General features: G+C 38.7%; 1 long non-coding RNA gene across 7 annotated transcripts in view; it reads left to right on the forward strand.

Annotated features, from left to right (window-relative positions):
* The window catches only part of LOC127807853 (uncharacterized), a 36,694-nt gene that overhangs the window by 4,202 nt on the left and 10,062 nt on the right, over window positions 1–22,430 (forward strand). For 4 of the 7 annotated variants that reach the window (XR_008024811.1, XR_008024812.1, XR_008024813.1 and 1 more), the window contains exons 2-6: window positions 19,174–19,214; window positions 19,329–19,442; window positions 19,658–19,709; window positions 19,800–19,931; window positions 20,658–21,029. This is a non-coding gene — a long non-coding RNA (uncharacterized LOC127807853). Of the gene's footprint in view, window positions 1–19,173; window positions 19,215–19,328; window positions 19,443–19,657; window positions 19,710–19,799; window positions 19,932–20,657; window positions 21,030–21,751; window positions 22,388–22,430 lie in introns of all 7 variants that reach the window. The other 3 variants (XR_008024816.1, XR_008024815.1, XR_008024814.1) reach the window with 2 other exon arrangements.

Consider the following 22,430-nt stretch of genomic DNA (forward strand, 5'->3'; position numbering starts at 1 on the left):
AGACCAAGAGAGACTGATACTGAAAGAGAGAGAGAGAGAGACCCACAAACCCTAATCCTAACCAAAACCCTACCATTGATCCATCACCGTCGGTAATTGACGCAGTGTGTAGCACGTGTGTAGAGAAAACACACGAAAGAAACCTTCAAAGAAGCAAGTTTCAACACCGAAAACGCGCCCCTCAAGTAGGCGTAAAGCTGAATCTAGCTTGCTGATAAAACTGAATAGACTTGCAGAAAGTTCAATTAAAAAACTATTTACAAACCCTAACTAATAAGTATATATATAGTGTTCGGCTAATCCATCTAAAATTGTAAATAAAATCCAACTAGAATCCTAATAGAAATAAAACTCTAACAAATATGAAGTAGAATTAAAATCCTAAAACATATGAAGTAAAATAGAAGTAAAAGTCCTAAAAGAATATGAAGATATGAAGTTTCAGCCCTTGTTTGGGCCAGTTCTTGACTAGCCGGGTTGGGCCGAGCTGGCCGCTTTTGGGCCAGTTTGGACTGGCTCTTGAACTGCCTTCCATCTTGTCTCTTGAATCGGTTTTAGGACCAGTTAGCAACCGCATCATTCACCTCCACTTGAGAAGAATTCGTTCTCGAATTATGATTCAAGTATGATAACTCCACATCCGTCAAATACAAAGAAAGATTAACAACATTAAAGGTTTTGAAAATACCCATATGATTAGGTAAATCCACAACATAAGTGTTAACCTTAGGACTCTTAGATTATACCCTTAGGCGAGAAAACCCTCACATAAACCCTCTCCAACACTCTCGGATGCAGTGTAAATATAAGAACAGAAAACATGAACAACAGAAAAAATAAGCAGAATTGAAAAGATCAAACCATAAAGGAAACAACAGATTTATCTTGGTTCAAGCTAATTTAATTGGCTCTACATCCAACAGTCCAACACCCCAATCGAGCAACTTTTATTGAGAAGAAACTGATCAGTACAAAACCCAAGCCTTCTCTCAATCCTATCGCTCGAGTACAACCCTTTGTTCACTCTAAGAAAGCCCAAGAACTCAATACACAAGCCTCACTTTCTCTAGAATAAAAATACTCACAATAGTAACCGAGAACTTGACAAGAGAGAAGATATCCTAGACTGCTGCCTTGCCCTCTTATTTATAGAGGAGGCGGAACCCCCCATATAACTAATAAATATAGGGTATTTACAGTTTGACCCCCAAAGTTTATATTAATTACACTTTGGCTTAAGAAACCCTAACTGTCTAATAACTTCCAACCAAAAACCATCAACGCTCCACTGATCTTCTAATTAGAAAACTCTAGGCAAGCTTCAACAAATCTCCACCATTTGCCTTGAGTTCTTTACCCGATAGCCAAAAATCCTGCTCTCCACATGAGTGATGGACAACAAACCTGATCAAATCAAACACAAACACATCAAAGAAAACAAATCAATGCTGTAAAACATAACAATGGACCACCTTTGGATAAAATTCCAGCTGCAATAACTAAACCTACAACTCTCATTAGATATTATTCTCCTCAAGGGATTTCCTAATGAATAACTTTTCCGAACATCAATATGATTGATATACTCCATGGTGGGACTAAATACTAAGCCAAATGGACTGCCCATTGGCTGTTTCAACTCCTCCTACCTAGACTATATTTTAGGGTTCCTGCTGCATACAAAATGCAACATATACACCCTAAATGCATAATTTCCAGCTAGGCACTCCACCATAAACCAAATCCATACATGATGATACTTATTAATCCCAAAGTGTCCAAACTTTTACACAGCATCACATCAACAGTGAACCTCACCCGGATTGGCCTTTCCACTGCTAGATTTTATTCCTAGCTCCCCAAAACCGGTCTATTAGGCTTTACCACTGACTTTCCTTCTTATGTCTGCTTCGAAAAAACTCAAAACACTGCTCGACCTCTATTTCCAGCTTAACAAAGGTATGCTTAAGATTTGGGTATTCCTAGGCTGCCATGAGCTGTCCTATTTCTATTCCAACCTCTATGCCTTATCTTTCCAGCTTCTCCTCCTTCCAACAATCTCAAATGCTGAACTACAACCTCAGCTACACCTTGAGATTCCCATTGGATAACTATCATTTGAGCTGCCTTTTCCTAGGCATACCATTGAAATTGACACAGCTTCTTCGTGCACTCAATTTACCCTTTGGACTATCACAATCTTATATCTTACCTAGGGAAATATGATCACACTTAGAGAGACCTTCTAAGCAACCAATCCTTGCTTACCTTTCCCTCTAGCCTATTATCCCTTGGCTACACTATAAGATTATTTTTTTTCTTAGTTTCCTCATGGATAATTAGCTGTTTGCAATACCTACACAGCACTCTACCCATTTAATCTAAGGGATCTTCCACCCAAGTCCAACATTCTCCCCAAATTTACATGGCTCCATGCCATTCATTTGGACATGAGTGCAACCCTCTTTCTTATACAAGGGACTCTATATTCCAGCCCATCCTTAGCACTCAAGGCAGTGCATAAGCATCTTATAAACTCAAATTTCCATTCCTCACTGGAGCCTAACTTAAGACCTATCACTACCCATCCTAGGCAGCACTCTAAACCTTCTATTACCTTGCTCATTTCCTACAAGATGATTCTCCTTCCCTTTCCTTGCTTAATCTGGACTTTTGATCAATAATGGCTACACCATACAAGGACACACTTGCACACACCATTTCTCCTCACTGTTCACAAGGACCCTCACTGCAAGAGCCAAAGCTATCTTAAACACTAGCTTCCTCCCTCTCACAATCTAGCCCAAGCTTACACAATGAATATGACCAAAACATTTTCCAGATTTCCCTATTGCTATACCCTGGTTCATAGGTTAGTTTCGGACATCCCAAAGGATTCTCCTTGCTGGCAGCATTCCAAATTTCATCCCTTGGCCTTGGAATCAACTAATTCCATGTCCTATTATTAGAGTTTTCCCTCATAGGTAAGAACCCTAGCTTTTGAAAGACCTAGGCATACCTATTCAGCAACTCTACTACACCTAACCTTTCACACCAGAAACAATTTCCAGCAAGCTTCCTAAATTCTAGCAAGCTCATATACGCTTGGGAATTCCTTAGGGACACACCATCACCACTAGGTTCACCTCACCTAGCTCCACCATGAGACAAGGCCTAGATAGGTTCCCAAAACATCCTAGGAACTGATTTCTAATGGGATTTACTGATTTTGGAGACTTCTACATCTGGAGACCTAGTCAAAACTACATGGATTCTATTCCTATACACCTGCAAATTTTCCCCTCCCCTAATATCCCGAGCCTTAGATACCTTTCCTAGTCTTTGCTCACCATTGTGAGCCATCCTCAACAAATGACACAGCCTAACCTTATCATAGGCTATCCTTTAGTGGCTGCAGCTTATCCACATATAAATGCAAGCATGCATCACATAACCTCCATTCTTGAGGGTTGCTATCATCTCTCTAAGAGATCCTTGCAACTTCTTAGGACTTCAATTCTCACTATCTAATTATTCCTAAGGACATTAGGCTTTCTATTAAAACAGGGACATATTTTACAGCTTCTAATATTCTGGAACAGCTCCACCATACTTCCTATTCTCACATCTCCAATTATCTTGGCCTTAGATTGATGCCTAGACAAACCATTTCCCCCTCCACCATGTCTCTATGGGTAAATACCCATTTCCTATGAGAAGTACACCCTAACCCTAGGACCTATGCTAATTTTACTGCATACCTAGAAAAACTATAGGACATCTGCATTCTCATAGCCAAAACCACACATGGTGCTAGAGCATTTGGGGCTGGTTTTCACTTGGGATTCCTTTTTCTTGTTTGGGAAATTCCTCTTAATATGGCCCTCTTCATGACACAAGAAACACCTAACAGGTCTTGTTGGGTTTTTTGCATGGAAGATTAGCTCTAGAAGTTGAAGAGAAGAACCTGTTAGAATGAAGATATTTTTATGATTGTATTTTTTATTCTAAGTTAGATTAGATAACTTAGTTATTTTTATTATGAGGGGTATGTTGGTCTTTTGTAGAGGCTAAGTTTTAAACCCTTGTAATTGCTGCCTCCCTATAGTTTATAAATAGGAGGCGAGTGCTAGCAGTCGGATATATCATACTAAATCATTTTGATTGTTCTCGAGATGCAAGTGATGCTGTCAAGATAGCGAGAGAGAGAGTGAAAGGCTTAGAGATAAAATTAGTCCTTGTATTCTCTTGAGAGTGCAACGAACTTGTGTGAGGGAGAGTAAGGAAGTTCTTGTATCTTGTTTCAACTGGTTTCTAGTGGATTTATTCTCGGAGAGAAGGCTGGATGTAGGATTGCTTTAAAGCAGTCCGAACCAGGATAAATCTATGCTTCTTGGATGGTTTGATTGTTCTTATCTTTCTTTTCCTTTCTATTTTCAATTGTTGTTAAATATATTATGTTGTTATCTTGATTTCCGGGTGAGGAGTGTAGAGAGATTGGTAAATCTAAGTTTTGAATCAGTTTCTAAGAGCTCCTAATCCTAACAGGTCTCCTACTATTTTTGGAGTTAGATCTTCCCCTACCCCTATTTCTTTGATCCCCCTTTTCCAGCCTAGACCTAGCTGCTAGGGCATCTCCTGGAGAACTATTTACCTCTCCCTTTTGTTGCAGTTCCTTGGGAGTTTAAATCTCCAATTAATCATTTAATGAAAGGTTTTCCCTACCATGCTTTAGTATGTCAACAAAGGTCTCATAGGTCTTAGGCAAAGAATGCAAGAGGACGAGGGCCTTGTCCTCATCATCGTACTTAATATCTATGTTCTCTAGGTCCAAACACAGCTTTGCAAAATCATCAATATGGTCATGCAATTTCTGACCTTCTCCCATTCTAAATGAGAAGAAGCGGGTTTTCAAGAACAACCGAGTATAAAGGGTTTTGGTTAGATATAGAGTCTCTAACCTATTCCATAGGGATAGGGCGGTGGTCATCTTGGATACTTCTCTTAAAGCCTTATCACCAAGGCTAAGAATCAACGTATTATAGGCCTTTTCATCTATTTCCTCCTTCTGTTTTAACCTTTCTTGTTTTTGTTCTGTCGAGAGGGTTTCAGGTAATTTTTCTATCCAGTGAATTTCTCTACATCATATCTTGTTGAAACCATGGCCGAAGATAGTCGGTAGATTAAATCAACAAGAAATATAAAGAAACCTTGCAAGAAAGCAGTTCTTAATCCTAGGGGAGGCTCTGATACCAAATTGTTAACCTTAGGACTCTTAGATTATACCCTTAGGCGAGAAAACCCTCACATAAACCCTCTCCAACACTCTCGGATGCAGTGTAAATATAAGAATAGAAAACATGAACAATAGAAAAAATAAGCAGAATTGAAAAGATCAAACCATAAAGGAGACAACAGATTTATCCTGGTTCAAGCCAATTTAATTGGCTCTACATCCAGCAGTCCAACACCCCAATCGAGCAGCTTTTATTGAGAAGAAACTGATTAGTATAAAACCCAAGCCCTCTCTCAATCCTATCGCTCAAGTACAACCCTTTGTTCACTCCAAGAACGCCCAAGAACTCAATACACAAGTCTCACTTTCTCTAGAATAAAAATACTCACAATAGTAATTGAGAACTTGACAAGAGATAAGATATCCTAGACTGCTGCCTTGCCCTCTTTATTTATAGAGGAGGCGGAACCCCCCATATAACTAATAACTATAGGGTATTTACAGTTTGACCCCCAAAGTTTATATTAATTACACTTTGGCTTAAGAAACCCTAACTGTCTAATAACTTCCAACTAAAAACCATCAACGCTCCACTGATCTTCTAATCAGAAAACTCTAGGCAAACCTCAACAATAAGCATTGTCATTGATCTTTTTTGTGATCTTATAAGGACCGTACTTCTTTGGTTTGAGCTTGTTTTGCTTTCCGGTTGGAATCATTTCCTTCCTTAAGAACACCATGACTTTATCTCCAACTTCAAATAGCTTGTGCTTCCTATGCTTGTTAGCTGCCGCCTTGTACTTCTCATTAGCTTTGTGCAACTTTTGCTTAACATCTTCCTAAACTGCTTGAACTTGCTTGGCTAAGTCGTTAACGGCAACACTATAACCTAGTACATTTGGCAACTTCACCAAATCTAATGCATGATTAGGAACTTTTATGTATACGATGGAAAATGGTGATCTTCCTGTTGAACTATGCATGACGTTGTTGTAGGCAAACTCTGCTTGAGGTATGATTAGATCATATTGTCTTGGCTTGTCTTTGCAAACGCTACGAATTAGATTTCCTAAGGTATGATTTACCATCTCTGTCTGTCTATCAATCTGGGGATGCACTGTGCTTTTGAAATTCAAAGATGAATCGAACATCCTCCACAAAGTAATCTAGAAGTGACTTAAGAACCTTGTAACACGATCCAAAATAATGGTTTTAGGGATTCCATATAGTCTAACAACCTCCCTGAAAAACAGTTTGGCTGTGGCTACTGCATTTGTTGTCTTCTTACATGGAAGAAAATGTGCCATCTTCGAAAACCTATCAACCACTACAAAAACAGAATCCATACCTCATTGAGTTCACGGTAAACCCAACACGAAGTCCATAGACAAATCTTCCCAAATAGCATTGGGAACAGACAATGGCATGTAGAGACTGGCGTTAGAAGATTGCCCCTTAGATGTTTGACATACATAACATTGGGCCACAATAATAGAAACATCTCTCCTCACTCTAGGCTAATAATACTTGCCCATAATAGCCTCAATAGTCTTATCTCTACCAAGATGCCCTGCTAAACCATCACCATGCAAATCTCGAATAATTTTCTCATGAAGGGATGTACAAGGAATACATAGCTGATTTCCTTTCATAAGAAATCCATCATGCACCTAAAAATCTCTCGACGGCTACTGAGACATGAATTGTGCCCACATGTGCTTGAAATCATCATCGTTAGCATATAAATCTTTCAAACACTCAAATCCAATGATCTCAACACTAAGAGTTTTGATCAAACCCACACGTCTACTCAAAGCATCTGCCACTCAATTATGCTGTCTTGACTTGTGCACAATTTTATATGGGAATTTATCAACAAAAACAAACCATCTAGCATGCATATTATTCCTCAACTGCCTTTGACTACTCAAATACTTAAAAGGCCAGTGATCTATATAAAGAACAAACTCTTTAGCAATCAAGTAATGTTCCCATGTTTTAAGAGCCCTCACAATTGCATAAAACTCCTTATCATAAGTAGACTACTTTCTTCTAGCTTCACTCATCTTCTCACTAAAAAACGCAATTGGTCTCTTCTCTTGGGACAACACAACACCCATACCCACTCCACTCTCATCACACTCAACCTCAAACAATTTGTCAAAGCTTGGCAATGCCAAGACAGGAGCGGTACATAACTTCTCTTTTATCAAGGCGAAACTTTGCTTTTGTTCTTCACCTCAATGGAACTTCCCTTTATTTAAACACTCAAGTCATTGAAGCCACAATACTACAAAAGTGTTTAATAAACTGCCTATAGAAAGTTGTTAACCCATGGAAACTCGTCACATCACCGACATTTTTAGGAGTTGGCCACTCTCTAATAGCTTTCACTTTTGCCTCATCTACCTTTATTCCTTCTTTGCTTACAACAAAGCCCAAGAACAACAAGCTTTCACTCATAAAAGTACACTTCTTCAAATTAGCATAAAGTTTGTTTTCCCTTAACACATTCAACACCTCCCGAATATGCCCCACATATTCATCAATAGACTTACTATATATCAAAATATCATCAAAATACACCACAACAAATTTACAAATGAAAGGGCGTAGTACCTGATTCATTAGTCTCATGAAAGTGCTTGGTGCATTGGTTAGTCCAAAGGGCATGACTAACCACTCAAACAACCCATCTCTTGTCTTGAAAGCTATCTTCCATTCATCTCCTGGACGGATTATTTGATGATAACCACTTCTGAGATCAATCTTGGTAAAAATCACAGCCCCATCAAGTTGATCAAGCAAGTCATCGAGTTTAGGAATTGGAAACTTATACCCAATAGTAATTTTGTTGATTGCTCTACTGTCAACACACATCCTCCAACTCCCATTTTTCTTTGGTGTCAATAATGCTGGCACTGCACATAGACTCATACTAGTCTGAATGTGTCATTTTCTCAACAATTCCTTTACCTGCTCCTGCAAAATCTCATTCTCCCTAGGACTCATCTTGTAGTGTGATAGGTTAGGTAAACTAGCACCAGGAACCAAATCAATGTGGTGTTGAATATCCATCATATGAGAGAGCTCATTAGGTAACTCCTCAGGAACCACATCGTGAAATTCCTCCAACAATCCGTGCACCTCCATTGGAATTTGGTTCACCTTTAGTGGCTTACTCACGCTCTCCCCCTTTACAACCAACAAGTGAACCTCTTGGGTATCCTTACACTTCCTCACAAACTCAAGAGTGTTTATGTGTGATGGTAAGAAAATTCTTCCCCTCCACTTTAGAAGCTTTGGTTTGGTTCTTTTTCACCATAGGTAACAAGGTATAACGCATACCCTCTTTCTCAAACTAATATGTGTTCTTCCTACCCTAGTGCTTTGCATCCACATCAAATGGGCAAGGCCTCCCAAATAAAATATGGTGTGTGTCCATATCAACAATATCACAATAAACTTCGTCAAAGTACTTACCAATAGAGAAAGACACCTTATAGCATTTGTCCACATGTATGCCACCAACATCTTTGATCTATCCAATTGTATAAGGGTTTGGATGTTTCTTAAGAGTTAGCTGTAACTTCTCCACCATATCTCTTCCTATGATGTTCTCCTGATTTCCACTATCAATAATCAACTCAAAGATTTTCCCCTTCACTGTACATCTTGTGTGAAAAAGCTTATGCCACTGAGTAGTATCTTTATTCTTTTGAGACAGCATTTACTTCCTCACTACACATGTATACCCTTCATGCCCATACTCTCCTTCATCATCCTCCCCATTAGGCTCACAATATACTTCCTCTTCAACAACATCTTCCTTCTCCCTTTCTACAATATTAATAGTCTTTCTCCTTGGACAATCATTGGATCTATGCACAGCCTCATTGCACTTGAAACACTTTAAAAGAATAGGCTTTGCATATGGATTAGTGGATTTTGGAATATTAGAAGTAGTACCTCGAGTGTTTCCTCCCGTTATAGCCTTGTTAGGGTTGACTACATTAGGTGGATTGGAAGGTTGCACTCCTTGAACTAACTTGCCTCTATCAAAAGCTGCTTGTTTATTGTCATTCCCACTATACTGGCGATAGTTGTCATTGTAGGCTTTCTCACTCAACATTAACTCAGCCTTCAAAGCCAAGTTCCTTGCTTCTACCACACTCATAACCATCTAAACCCCAATTTTATCACGAATAGCAGGGTTCAGCTCATTCAAATAACACTGCTTGTTGATTATCACTTTTTGACAATAGGTTTCTCTCTGCCAATCTCAAAAACTCAGAGGTATACTCATTCACACTCCTCATTTCCTGTGCACATCTTTGATAAGCTTCAAATATGTATTGTTCATAGTCAAGGGGTAAAAACTTACCTCTTAACAACTGCTTCATTCGTCTCCATGTCTGAACTGGATATCGACCTTTCCCCAATCGAGTCTTTCTCAATCATTCCCACCAAACAAAAGCACCTCCTTTCAATCGATAGGCCACTAGTTTGACTTGTCTTTCTTCTGGGATCTCCATGTATTTGAAAAAACGGTTAACCTCAGTGATCCAATCCAGGAACCCCTCAATATCAAGATCTCCACTAAAGGTAGGAATATCAACTTTTAGTTTATACTTATCGTTTCCTCAATGATTGTGTTGCTACGCATTCCTCCTTACCCCCCAACCCTGGTACAAGACCAATATCATCTTCATCATTGCTATCATCCATCATTGGTCTTATAGGATTATCGGGGATAGGATTAATGGGTTGTCTTCCTAGATTAACGTTGCCGGCTTGATTCACGCCATTATTCTAGTTTCGATTATCATCAACTCGTAGTAAAGCGCCTAATTGGTTGCTGATTTGCTCCAGTTGCTACTGCATAATACGAGTTACTTCTCGTTGTTTTTCAATTGCTCTCTAAACCACTGACATCCCCTGATCACCGTCACAAGACTGGTTGCTACAATTATCTTCAAGATTGGCCATTTGATTGGTTAATTAATTGCTCTGATACCACCTGACGCAACCTGTAGTGCGTGTATAGAGAAAACACATGAAAGAAGCAAGTTTCAACACCGAAATGTGCCCTCAAGTAGGTGCAAAGCTGAATCTAGCTTGCTGATAAAACTGAATACACTTGCTGAAAGTTAAATTGAAAAACTGTTTACAAACCCTAACTAATAAGTATATATAGTGTTCGGCTAATCTATCTAATATTGTAAATAAAATCCAACTATAATCCTAATAGAAATAAATCACTAACAAATATGAAGCAGAATTAAAATCCTAAAATATATTAAGTAAAATAGAAGTAAAAGTCCTAAAATAAGCCATTTTTGGGCCAGTTTGGACTGGCTCTTGAGCTGCCTTCCATCTTGTCTCTTGAATCGGTTTTAGGATTGGTTAGTGATTGACGATTATTCTTTGCCACAAACCCTAAATCGGATCCGAAACCCTACCGTTGCTCTGTCGCAATCGGTAATCTCCTTCGTTGCCTCCACCTTCTGTTGGCTTTCCCTTTGCCGTCAGCCGTCAATCGGTGACTGTCCTTCGCCGTCCCCTTTGTCAGACCGTTGTCCTTGTCTCACCCTTCTTCGTCCCCTTTGTCGTCATTTCCTTGTGCTTTAACGATCGACCCACACCGACGACCGACAGTCGACACTCGACATAGGTTATTTTCGACTTTTAGTTAGGTTAGGGTTTAGGATTTTTCAATCTTTTTGACTTTCAGTTAAGTTAGTTTCTTAATGTGTATATGGAATTTTCAATTTTTTTGACTTTTAGTTAGGTTAGTTCCTTTCCTTGTTCCTTTTGGTATGGTTTCTGAGACTTTCAGTTAGTTTTGACAGTCAACAAAGGTTAGTGTCACAACCCTAAGATTTAGCTAGGGTCTAGGAAGGAATTGGGAAGGATTTGGGAGGGAAACAGAGAAGAATTGGAGGGAGATATAGAGCAGAAATCAAGAGAAATGAGAGAGAATTAGGAAGAATGAGAGGGAGAAAGTAAGGAGGAAAAAATATGAATTTACTATATTATTTCAGCATACATTTCTCTACATATTAGGGCATATTTATAGGCTGTTCAACTAGAAGTAGAGTCTAGGAACAACACCCATGTGCACTACAACAAAACTAATAGCATTTCCTAACCAACAATGTAACCAATTACAGTTTTGCCCCTATAATACCCCAAGGGTCGTAACAATTCCCCCTCCTTGAAAGGTTTCTTGTCCCCAAGAAACTTATTACAACTGAGCCGGTGTTTCTTCATCCATTGCCTCTCTTCACCAATTGATTTCTTCTTCATCTTTTCTTGTTCTTCTCTCGTATTTCTCTTTGCTGTTGCTTTCTCTTTTCCTCTTTCTCAACAATAACAGTATTATGAGTTGTTGCAACACCAATCTCAGCCATCAACTTCTTCCTTATTGCCATTAAAAATGGTTCTGAATGAGCTGTCAGTCCTGTAACCCTATCTTTTCCAATCATAGAGATAATTTCAGACCTCTCTATGTGCAAAAATCTGTACAATACTTCCAATTCTTTTGGCTGCCATGTCACCTTTGTCTTGTCTTGTGTGCCTATGCCATTGACATTTGTATGAGATGTTCCAAGCAAGTTGCCCGGTACAATCCTCTCTTCTTCCACCTCCTCTTCTTCCTCTTCTTCTTCCTCCAGATCACTCCAACGTTTGGTCTTATTAACTAATTCTTCCTCATAGTTGGGCTGGTCTTGTCGCAGAACCCCAGAAATATCACCATCGAGCGAACTACCATATTCATCAGCAGGAGGTTTGCCCCAACCTCCTACTTGCCGATTGCTGAAGTATACCCTAGGCAAACTTTCAACAAGTATTTCCTCCTATAGAACCTCAGTCTCTTCTTTAACAACTACCTTTTCTTTCTTATCGTTCAGAATTACCTTATTTAGGTCAGGTTTTTCCTCATTCTTTATAGCTACTATTCCCATTGTTATGACCTTGTCAGTCTCATACTCCGCCTCAGCTGAATGTACATCATCTTCCTTTTCCACTGCTACTTTATCAGCTTCCTGCACTACTTGATTAGCAGTCTTAGAAGCTCCATTAATGACATAAGTTTTGGTCCTTCCTCCAAACCGGTTACACAAGTCAATCACAAACTGTGGCCAGCTGAATTCCACCCTTCCCCAGCTCTAATTCTGGAACCAAACGTATGGAATTCCACTTAGATTAGTTGTAGCCATTTTTACCTTCTCCCTTTCAGCTACTCGGTATTGGTAGAACATTCGTTCACACTGCCTGATCCACCATTTAGACCTATCTCTTTCAAATGCGGGAATGTCCATCCACAAGCCCAGGGGTGTGGAGTGAGTTTCCCCAACTCTTCGTCCCAAGTTTTCCTCCTTTGCATCATCCACTCCTAATCTTAGGGACACATCAGCCTTCGGAATTCCTCCAATCTGCCGGCTGCTTTTAATATAACCTTTAGGCTGTAGCGCATGCTTTTCGTTGCAACTCTCATCTCCAATCTGACTTAAGTAGGCAAAATATTCTTTTGAAAAACATTCAGCTGGAATACTAATATGGAATTTGTATGAAAATAGGATCAAAAAATCATCTAGCTGTCTACTAAGGTCTTTGATTCCTTTTCTTGTTGCAACAGTTGCAGCACATAGTCCTTCGGCCATCTCCTCAGTTGAATTCCTTAAAAATTCACCACTACAACATCCTCTTGATCAGCTTCCAAGGACCACTCCAAAAACTTATTCCGGTACTCAAATTCAGCAACCTTAGATTCACAAAAGGCTAGATTTGAATCAACCTTTAGTTGCTGCTGATGGCCTCCAAATCAATTACCCTTCAAACAACCTGCTGCCTCTGGATTTTTCAGAAGACAACCTGTTCTAATCAGCTTCGGAAATCTGTCCGCAACCTTAGCAGCTTCAAGTTCAGCCAGCCTAATTCCGCCTCAAACGAAATCCACTGAGATCTGGATCTGGATCTGGATCTGCTTGATTAACTCAAACAAGAGTCATCGGCTAAGGAATTGCTCAATTAATTCGATCAAGTCAGCTGAGAAATTCTCCGGACTGAATCGCATTCTGATGCGCAACGATTACTCAATATCCACTTCCGATCAAAGTTTCCTTCTCGCCTCAACCTCACTTCAGCAATCGAGAATCGAATTTGTTTGGCCTTCAAGTTCGCCTACTCACAGCTTCCAACTTCACCAAAATTCTGTCACTGGAACCTTACAAATCTGCCTCGATCAGCCCTATCCTGATTCGCTTAACTCCCAAGCAGCAACCGAGATGCAGCTGATTGATTGCACCTTCAACAATTCCGAGTCTCACCACAAAGAGCTGTCGAAATCACAATCGAATCGCTGCTATCCATTTCCACAGCCGAGTTTCCAGCCACGAAGCTACCACCTGCTTCATCTTCAGCTTTTGGATTGCCTAAATTGCCTAGCCTTGTTTCGCTCTTGGCTACTGATTCGTAATCAACAGCCTTCCCTACTCTTGGAATCTCAGTTCCACGCTCGCCCATACCTCTTGCTCAACTTCCAAATCTGAGTTGAGAATCACAATTGAAATCGAGACAATTGAGAGTCGCTGCTTGCGGAATTAACTTCTGAACCGTTTCCGATCGTGCCTTCCTTCCCACCTTGGTCACATGTAGTGACCTAGACCAGTTCCGAGAGTCGCTCACCTTGCGTTGCTTGCAATTCTGACCCTTACTGATCTGCCGAGGACCATCGGATCTAAATTCACCTCTGCTCCACTTCCTGAATCGCGTCTTCCTTCTCACCCAATCACCGCCAACTTCACCTAATACACAATTTTGTAGCCTCGATAATCAATTGGATTCGAAAAGCTATTGGATCTGTTGCAGCTTCCTGAAATTACCTTCAAAACTCAAGTCAAATCAGATTACGGAATTGGCCTCTCCTACAATTCGCCAAAAATCATTGGCGCTGAATCGCATTGGATAACTGCTACAAAATTCTGAATCACGGCTAGAGCTATCAGAATTACTTAACAAAGAGAACTGTCGAGAAACGAATGGCTCTGATACCAAATGTCACGACCCTAGGTTTAGCTAGGGTCTAGGAAGGAATTGGGAGAGATTTTGGAGGGAAACAGAGAAGAATTGGAGGGAGATATAGAGCAGAAATCAAGAGAAATGAGAGAGAATTAGGAAGAATGTGAGGGAGAAAGTAAGGAGAAAAAAATATGAATTCACTATATTATTTCAGCATACATTTCTCTACATACTAGGGTCTATTTATAGGCTGTTCAACTAGAAGTAGAGTCTAGGAACAACACCCATGTGCACTACAACAGAACTAATAGCATTTCCTAGCCAACAATGTAACCAATTACAGCTTTGCCCCTATAATACCCCAAGGGTCGTGACAGTTAGTTGTGTACTTGCTTCATTGCTTGGGACTCATTTTTCCAATAATTTTGGAACAGGCTGTTCTTGTCTCGAAATTGCTTCAACGTCATCATCTTGCAATGTAAGTACTATGTATATGCATGTAATTATGCATAATTTAATATCCTGAGTTTGACACTGGTGGGATCTCAAGAAAACTGATAGGATTCCGATTAAGTAAAGGAATTCACTGCTGGTATTTCAACTCCAGATTACAAGAAGAAATGTAAACAAGGAAAAGAAAGGAAAAGAATGGGCATTTGAGAGGCCCCTGTAGAATCTACTCAATTTCTTCCCACTTTTCTCTCTCTTCTATTCCCTATTTATTGGTTGTTATTCTCCCTCCATAACCGCATCTGGTTATGCACATTCTAGTTTGTTACACAAACCAGCCAAGTTCCGATTCTACCCTTGGAGCACATGCTGGCTGTTATGCAAACCCAGCTGTGTTACCATTCCGCCCTTGAATCTTGAAGCGCCTTTGATAGGTCTGCTGCACCGGAGGCCTATCAGACACCTCATGAAGTTTTGCCAGCAGTTATATATGCAAACATGCATTCACACACACACACACACACACACATTTAGTTGCTTCATGGTCAAATTCTGGAGTGGATTAGCTGATTGATGGGTGAAATGAAATGAATACCACAAATCAGTAAAGGTAATATATAATAAAAAAATAATATACATTCTTTACATTATGTAAAATATTTTTCACATTACTTAGAGTAGCACGTACTGTAAGATCATACATGCACAAGTGATAGACACCAACAGGAGAAAGCTTGGCTTGATGATTTCAAGGAAAGAGGCTTCTTGGAAGATTAGAGCCAGATAGAGAGAGTTGTGAGAGAATGGGGAGCACATGAGGTTTGGGCCCCTCAGCTGAGAGACTGCTGGTTGGTGACACCACCATTCACCTCAGCCCACTGGCCAGCATTATGTATATGAATAATTGACCAAGAAAATTCATTTTTCTTATCCTTTTCATAAAGCGCAGTTCCAAACATGGCGCAGAAGAACCAATAAGTAGCCATGACCCATGAACATCATCAGCTAATGTAGAAGTAGAAGGCACCTTCCAAGTTAACCATCATCCAGTAATGATTATGATGATGAAGAAGCAGAGTGGTCAGTTCAATAGCAGGCAATTGGTGCTGTTAAGATCAACTGACTGGAACATATGCTTGCTCCCAATATAGATTAGTGATATAAGGTGCCTTAAGGATGATAGTTTTAGCTCAATAGTAAAACAACTCCTCTAGTTTGGCGTTAGTATTTTGTTCTGCTCAAACTGCAGTCTTGATTCAGAATTATCAATGTGTTTTTTCTTTCACAAACCACCCATAACATAATGAATTAATGGAAAGAATCCCACGATTAGTTGTTACTTCTTACTAAGTAGGAATTAGAACAGAATAAGAAATGTTACAGTAGAGCAGCAAGCGACAAATTAAACAAACTGTTTATTTAAATGAATTTTCTTGGTTAATTATTCATTATCCAGGAATCTCTCAAATGCCCCATGTCAAGTAAGTTGTAATCTTACAACTTCTTCTCTTTTTCACTCTATGTCAAGCTTTCTCTATCACCAACCTAGAAAAAGCCCAGGGAAAGTAAACTAAACCTGGGAGCAATCCCTACGTCTCAAACACTTTACAGTGGGAAAGGAGTAACTCCATTACCTGCTCCTTGCTCTATATAATGTTAGTTTGGAAATTTACTTAGATGCCCTTCTAAGTTCCAAATATGTGTCATCACTCTTTTAATATATATTAATTACAATTGTATTAATTTTAGATAGCAAGAGAAGAAGACACTAGTCACACCACAAACATCCCTTTTGATGATAGTTCAAGGCCTGCACCAATAGCAGCACCAAGTCAACCTTAAGATGATACATGTGCAATATCACTTGGAAAGTCAAAGAGAAAAATAATCAAATCTAGGTCAGATGTATAGGATCATTTTACCAAATTTGTAAATTCTAAGGGTCAGATTAAAAGGAAATGCAATTACTATTCTAGGGAGTTCCACTGTGATCCCCCCCAAAAAAAGAGACTACAACTTTAAGGAATCATATGAGATCTTATAAAAAACACCTTCATACTATGGAAACCCGTCAAATGCAATTACACTTGCAATCAACTTCAACGGGGGGTGAGAGAGAGGGTGAGAATATGGGTGCACTTATTAATTGGAATTTGATCAAGTGCTTGCTAGAAAGGCTTTAGCTTATATGGTGATGGTAGATGAGTTGCCTTTCAATTTTGTTGAGCATGAGGGGTTTAGGCACTTTATGACTATTGTTTGTCCTAAATTTTGGATTTCTTCTCGTTGGACTATTTCTCATGACTGTTTTGAGTTATTCAATGAACAGAGGTTGAATTTGATGAATGATTTAAAAATTTCCTATCAAAGAGTTTTCTTAACCACTAACACTTGAACCTCCATTCAAAGGATTAATAATATGTGTTTGACGGTACACTATATTGACAACAATTGGTCATTGAAGAAAAAAATCTTAAACTTTTGCCCAATATCTAGTCATAAAGGGGATGCCATTTCAATGGCAATTGAGAAATGTCTCATGGGGTGGAAACTTGATAAGAGTTTTTACTTTGACGATAGATAATGCTAGTTCAAATGATATTGTTGTGGTTAACTTTAAGAAAAAAAATGGCAAAATGGGATGCTAGCATTATAAATGGTCATTATTTGCATATGAGGTGTGTGACTCACATAATAAATCTAATTGTACTACATGGTTTGGAAGATCTAAATGAATCCATAACAAGAGTTAGGATGCGGTGAGATATAATAGACAATCACCAGCAAGAATGAAAAAAATTCAAAGAATGTTTTAAATTAGAAAAAATAGAATGTAAGGGCTTGTTGTCGTTGAATGTTACAACTAGATGGAACTCCACCTATTTGATGTTAGAGACTGCTCAAAAGTTTGAGAGGGCTCTTTTAGAGATCTGATGAAGAAGATCCTTGTTTTATGATAGATCTTGGTACGAGTAATTGGAATAATGACTTGCAACAAGTTTTTACTATTGATAGGAGACCCAAGTCAGAGGATTGGACGAAGGTAAGAAAGTTTGTTACATTGTTGCAACAGTTTTTTGAGCTAATTTTGCGGGTATCGGGTTCATCATATGTCACCTCCTACACATTTTTTCATGAAATTAGTACTGTTCATTGTCTTTTACACGAATGACAGGAGAGTGACGATTTTGAGTTGAGTGAAATGACAGGAAGAATGAAGGAAAAGTTTGATAAATATTGGGGGGATTCGGAAAAAAATAAATCACTTAATTTACATTGTTGTGGTGCTTGATCCAAGGTACAAATTAGAGTTTATGGAGTATGCACTTCAAGAGATGTATTTGGGTGAGAAAGGAGTTGGTGTAATTTTGTCGATAAAAAATGCCTTGTATGCTTTGTATGACGAGTATAAGCAAAAGTTGAAGAAGGAGAGTCATCTAAAATTTCTACTCCAACTGTTGCGGAGAATGTTGAGAAAGAAAAATCCATTAGAACAAAGTTGTTTATTTCTCGCTTCAAAAAGCACAAGTTTGCTAGTGGCAGTGGTTCTACTAATGTGCATTCAGAATTGGATAAATATTTCAGGGAAGTGTGTGAGGAGGATAATGATGATTTTGACATTTTGAAATGGTGGAAAGCTAATTGTCATCAATTTCCTATTCTATCATCTATGGCTCGTAATGTGTTGGCAATTCCAGTTTCTACTGTTTCGTCCAAGTTTGCCTTCAATACTGGGGGTCAATTACTTGATCCATTTAGGTTCTCTATCTCCTAAAGTTGTTGAAAATTTGATTTGTACGTAAGATTGGCTTCAGATATCTTCCACCCCAATGAGTGTTGAAGAAAATTTGAATCATGTTGAAAAACTTAAAGATGGTAAACTTAGTTTTACTCTTCTTTTTTTAAAAAAAAAAAAAAATTAGTTCAATGCTTGTTATTTTGAAATTAATTTTGAGTATTGTTTTTAGAACTAGCAAAGGTTATCATAGACAACCTCGCACCTATGGAAAGTTAGAATTTTGAAGATCTCATGCATTTGTAAGTATATGTTTTTCTGCTATATTGTTGTTTATTTTTTAAATTTTGTTATCGAGTTAATGGTTGTTGTATTGTTTTGTTCATATTGTCTGGTTATATTGCTTTTCAACCATTTTCAAGTGTCAAATCATTTCAAATTGATCTGAATGAGCAGTTAGGTAGATGGCATCCAATACCGGAAAGGGAAAAAAATATTCCCGAAATTGTTTTTAGAACTTACTGTTGAAATATTTTAATTGCTGAAACTATGACCTTCTTGCTTATTTTATCATTTTTATGTAACTATGAACATTGTTGTAAGCTGATTGTAAGCTTGATTGTACTGTAGTACTTTTAACAGGTATGAATTCTTGATATCTTACCTAAGCTTTTGATATTGTTGTTTGCTATAAAATACTTACCTCTTGATTTTTATGTTTTCGTAGACATAGAAGCAAAAACTGCTATTACTTTTACTGTTTTACAGGTATGTTTTTGTAAACCACTGACTTCTTACTTTTTTTTGTTTGTTCCTTAGGTAGTTTGTAAACTAATGACTTTTTGCTTCTCTGAATTTTGTCTGTTCTTATTTGTGATTTAGGACATCAGACTCATCAGTCATCACCATGTGATCCAAAGCCATCTCCATTAAGCTATGCACAGCATGAGCATGTATATGGGAGTGGGAGCCTCGGAGGCATTTGTGATTGGAAAGGTATTTTTAAATTTTTTTCCCTTTTCTTTTTACTGTAACCTCCATATGAACTTGCTCATGGTTTGTTTACTGTCACTAGGGGAGAGTGTCACTGGTACAGTAGGACTTAGACTTGTGTTATTTTGTTATATGTCACACAATATGAATTTTGATCCTTTCTAGGACACAGTTTCATCTTGTAAAAACTAACTTTGCCAACTGCTGAAATGATGCAGTGCATTGGTTTGGGGTTCAAGCGTGAAACACAAGCCACAAAGAGTAGGCAAGGTATCTAAAACTGTCTCTTATATTTGGTTGTTCTCATCCATCCTTTTCTATGTTTTGTGGTTTGGCCTCTCATTCATGCAACCTGTGAAGTGTTCGTGGTCGGTTGTTTTTTTACACTAGGAGCATGAACTTGAAGACGAAGATGTTGTGCAGATTATTAAGAAAGTGTGATTACAGAACCAGCAACTTCACATCAGATTGCAGTCCATATTCTTCTCTGAGGTATATGTGATGTTGGGTTGAGCTTTCCTGATTTGCTAAGATTGCCCTTGCCCTAGGATATATTTAGGTTTTACAAGATACAGCTCGATGTATAATTATGTCATTTTGTGGTCAAAGCTCTTGAGAATAATCTATTTTCTGGTATGGTTCATGCTCATCCTCCGCATTGACACTAGAACTTTGGTTGAATGTGTTTTTAAGCAACTTAATAATGGCTTTACTTTGCTTAATAAACTTTGATCTAGCAGGTTCAGGTTGGGTCTATACATCCTTAAAAATTTGATGTTGCTTAACCACAATTTTAGGAGCATTCATACCTGTGTCGTCTGTCTCCTATAAGTAAATCTCTTCTTGTCATCTTGAATTGGATCCTAGTTATGCATGCTCAAGTGGTGGTAGCCTAAAATCATTTACATGGATTTTCGCATTATGTGTATGAATGGTTGCTGAATTTGGTTGGCTTTACAATTTTTTTTTTTTTTTTTTTTTGGGGGGGGGGGGGTGGATTTAATCCATTTTGAGTGAGAGGTCAGAAGAGTAGAAAAGAAACATTCCTTTTGCTCTTTATAAACACTGTTTCTTAATTGTGGGCATGGTAATGAAGTTGTCATCTTACACATGTTATGTCTGAAATGATTTGTCTAGTGAAATGCTGATTTTCTTCCTTTGAAGTTGCCATCTTACACATGTTTGTTTGATACTAGACCATTTTGTTTTATATCGCAGAAATCGAGGAAGCCCCAGTACACAGTGTCTTTGGCGAGGACCGTCACCTTCTCCCTATAAACCACGGGCTTTGATCGATCAGGCAACAGCCGGGTTGGGTAAGTCCGTGTCCCGGGTAAGTCCAGGTCGGAACCCGTGCCCTGGCCCCTTGGATACACGCAGCTGATATACTACCACACAGGCCCAGAATCGAACATGCGACCTTCCTGCTCCTGAGTCCCCGAACATGTGCGGAGGACCACTTGCACTACCCCAAGGGGTTGATACTAGACCATTTTTTGGAGGAGCAGTTCCCAGAACAATAAGCATTCAGAAGGGAAGCTGTATCCAAATCCAAGCAAGCTGATAATCAAAATGGAAGTTCATCAACATGTATGTTCAACTGCTTTTTAATTTTCAATATTGCTGATCTTCTCAGTGGAATTTTCCAGTGCAGCTTATATTCTGTGAGGTTTGTAATTGTATGCCTGTATGCCTACTTCACATAACAGAGAGACAGAGTTCCTGTGTTTAACCCGACATGTATTATCGTAGGAAGCACAAATTGATTTTAGGCTTTCTTATAGTTCTATTTCCTTTATCAATTAGTATATTATATGAATCTAACGATATTTATTTTAGGTTTTCATATGGCATACTGTTTTCTTTATAATATTCAACTTATTGTTGTTATCTGTTTTCTTTAATCCAACAACAAAAGTTTTAGCTCACGAGAATTCCATGTGTGGTGTGTGCATGAGTTTAGAAGCTTCCAAATCAGGTTTAGGAAACTTGCCTAAACCAATCTTAGGAAACTTTCCTAAGTGTGTAAATATATCTCTTTCCTATTGTATGGGTTTATGTTTCCTATTGTGTATATATGTTTAGGTTTCCTATTCCTGTATATACCTCTTCTATAAAGAGGTTTGCTCGTGTACTTCAAAGAAAAAAGAAAGAAGAATTATTTCATTCTTTACATGGTATTAGAGCTGCTGCCAACACCTCCTAAACCCTAGAGTGCCTTCATTGCACTCATTCTTCCTATCCGTCTGCCTCTTTGTTTCTGTTTGCCCTCAATTCGGCCTTGATTGCCTTAAGTCTTACCTATTGGTTAGGAAAAAAGCATGTCTGAAGTGTCTGAAGCCACTCCCTACATGGCAACCAATAAGTCTCCACCGATGGCAGATCAATCTCCCGAAGCAAGCACAGATGCTGGACACGGAGCAGTATTAGGTGATTTGCCTAACATCCATATGTCCTATCACCTAGATGGAAGAAACTATATGCAGTGGGCACAACTAGTGAGGACTTTTCTTAAAGGCCGGGGGAACATCAGCCATCTTACTGCCCTCCCTCCAAAAGCTACTGATCCTATATTCCCGGCATGGGATATTGCAGACTCCTTGATAATGTCATGGATGTGAAATGCCATACTACTTGAGGTAAGTAGGAATTATATGTTTTTGGGTTTTGCTAGGGAGATTTGGGAGGTAGTAAAGCAAACTTATTCCAAAATACAAGATGCTTCAGTTATCTATGAAGTTAAAACTAAAATCAGTAGTTCTAAACAAGGAGGGTTGTTTGTCACTAAGTACTACTATCACATGAATGGATTATGACTAGAGTTAGACCACTACCAGAATATCAAGATGCTTTGTAGTGCTGATGTTGTAAACCTTATCCAAATAATTGAAAGGGATAGGATTGTTGAATTTTTGGTTGGTCTTAACTTTGAGCTTGATCAAGTGAAGGTGCAGATACTTGATCAAATAATTGAAAGGGATAGGATTGTAG

The sequence above is a fragment of the Diospyros lotus genome, chromosome 8 (assembly GCF_014633365.1).
Source record: "Diospyros lotus cultivar Yz01 chromosome 8, ASM1463336v1, whole genome shotgun sequence".
In the NCBI taxonomy this organism is placed as follows: domain Eukaryota; kingdom Viridiplantae; phylum Streptophyta; class Magnoliopsida; order Ericales; family Ebenaceae; genus Diospyros; species Diospyros lotus.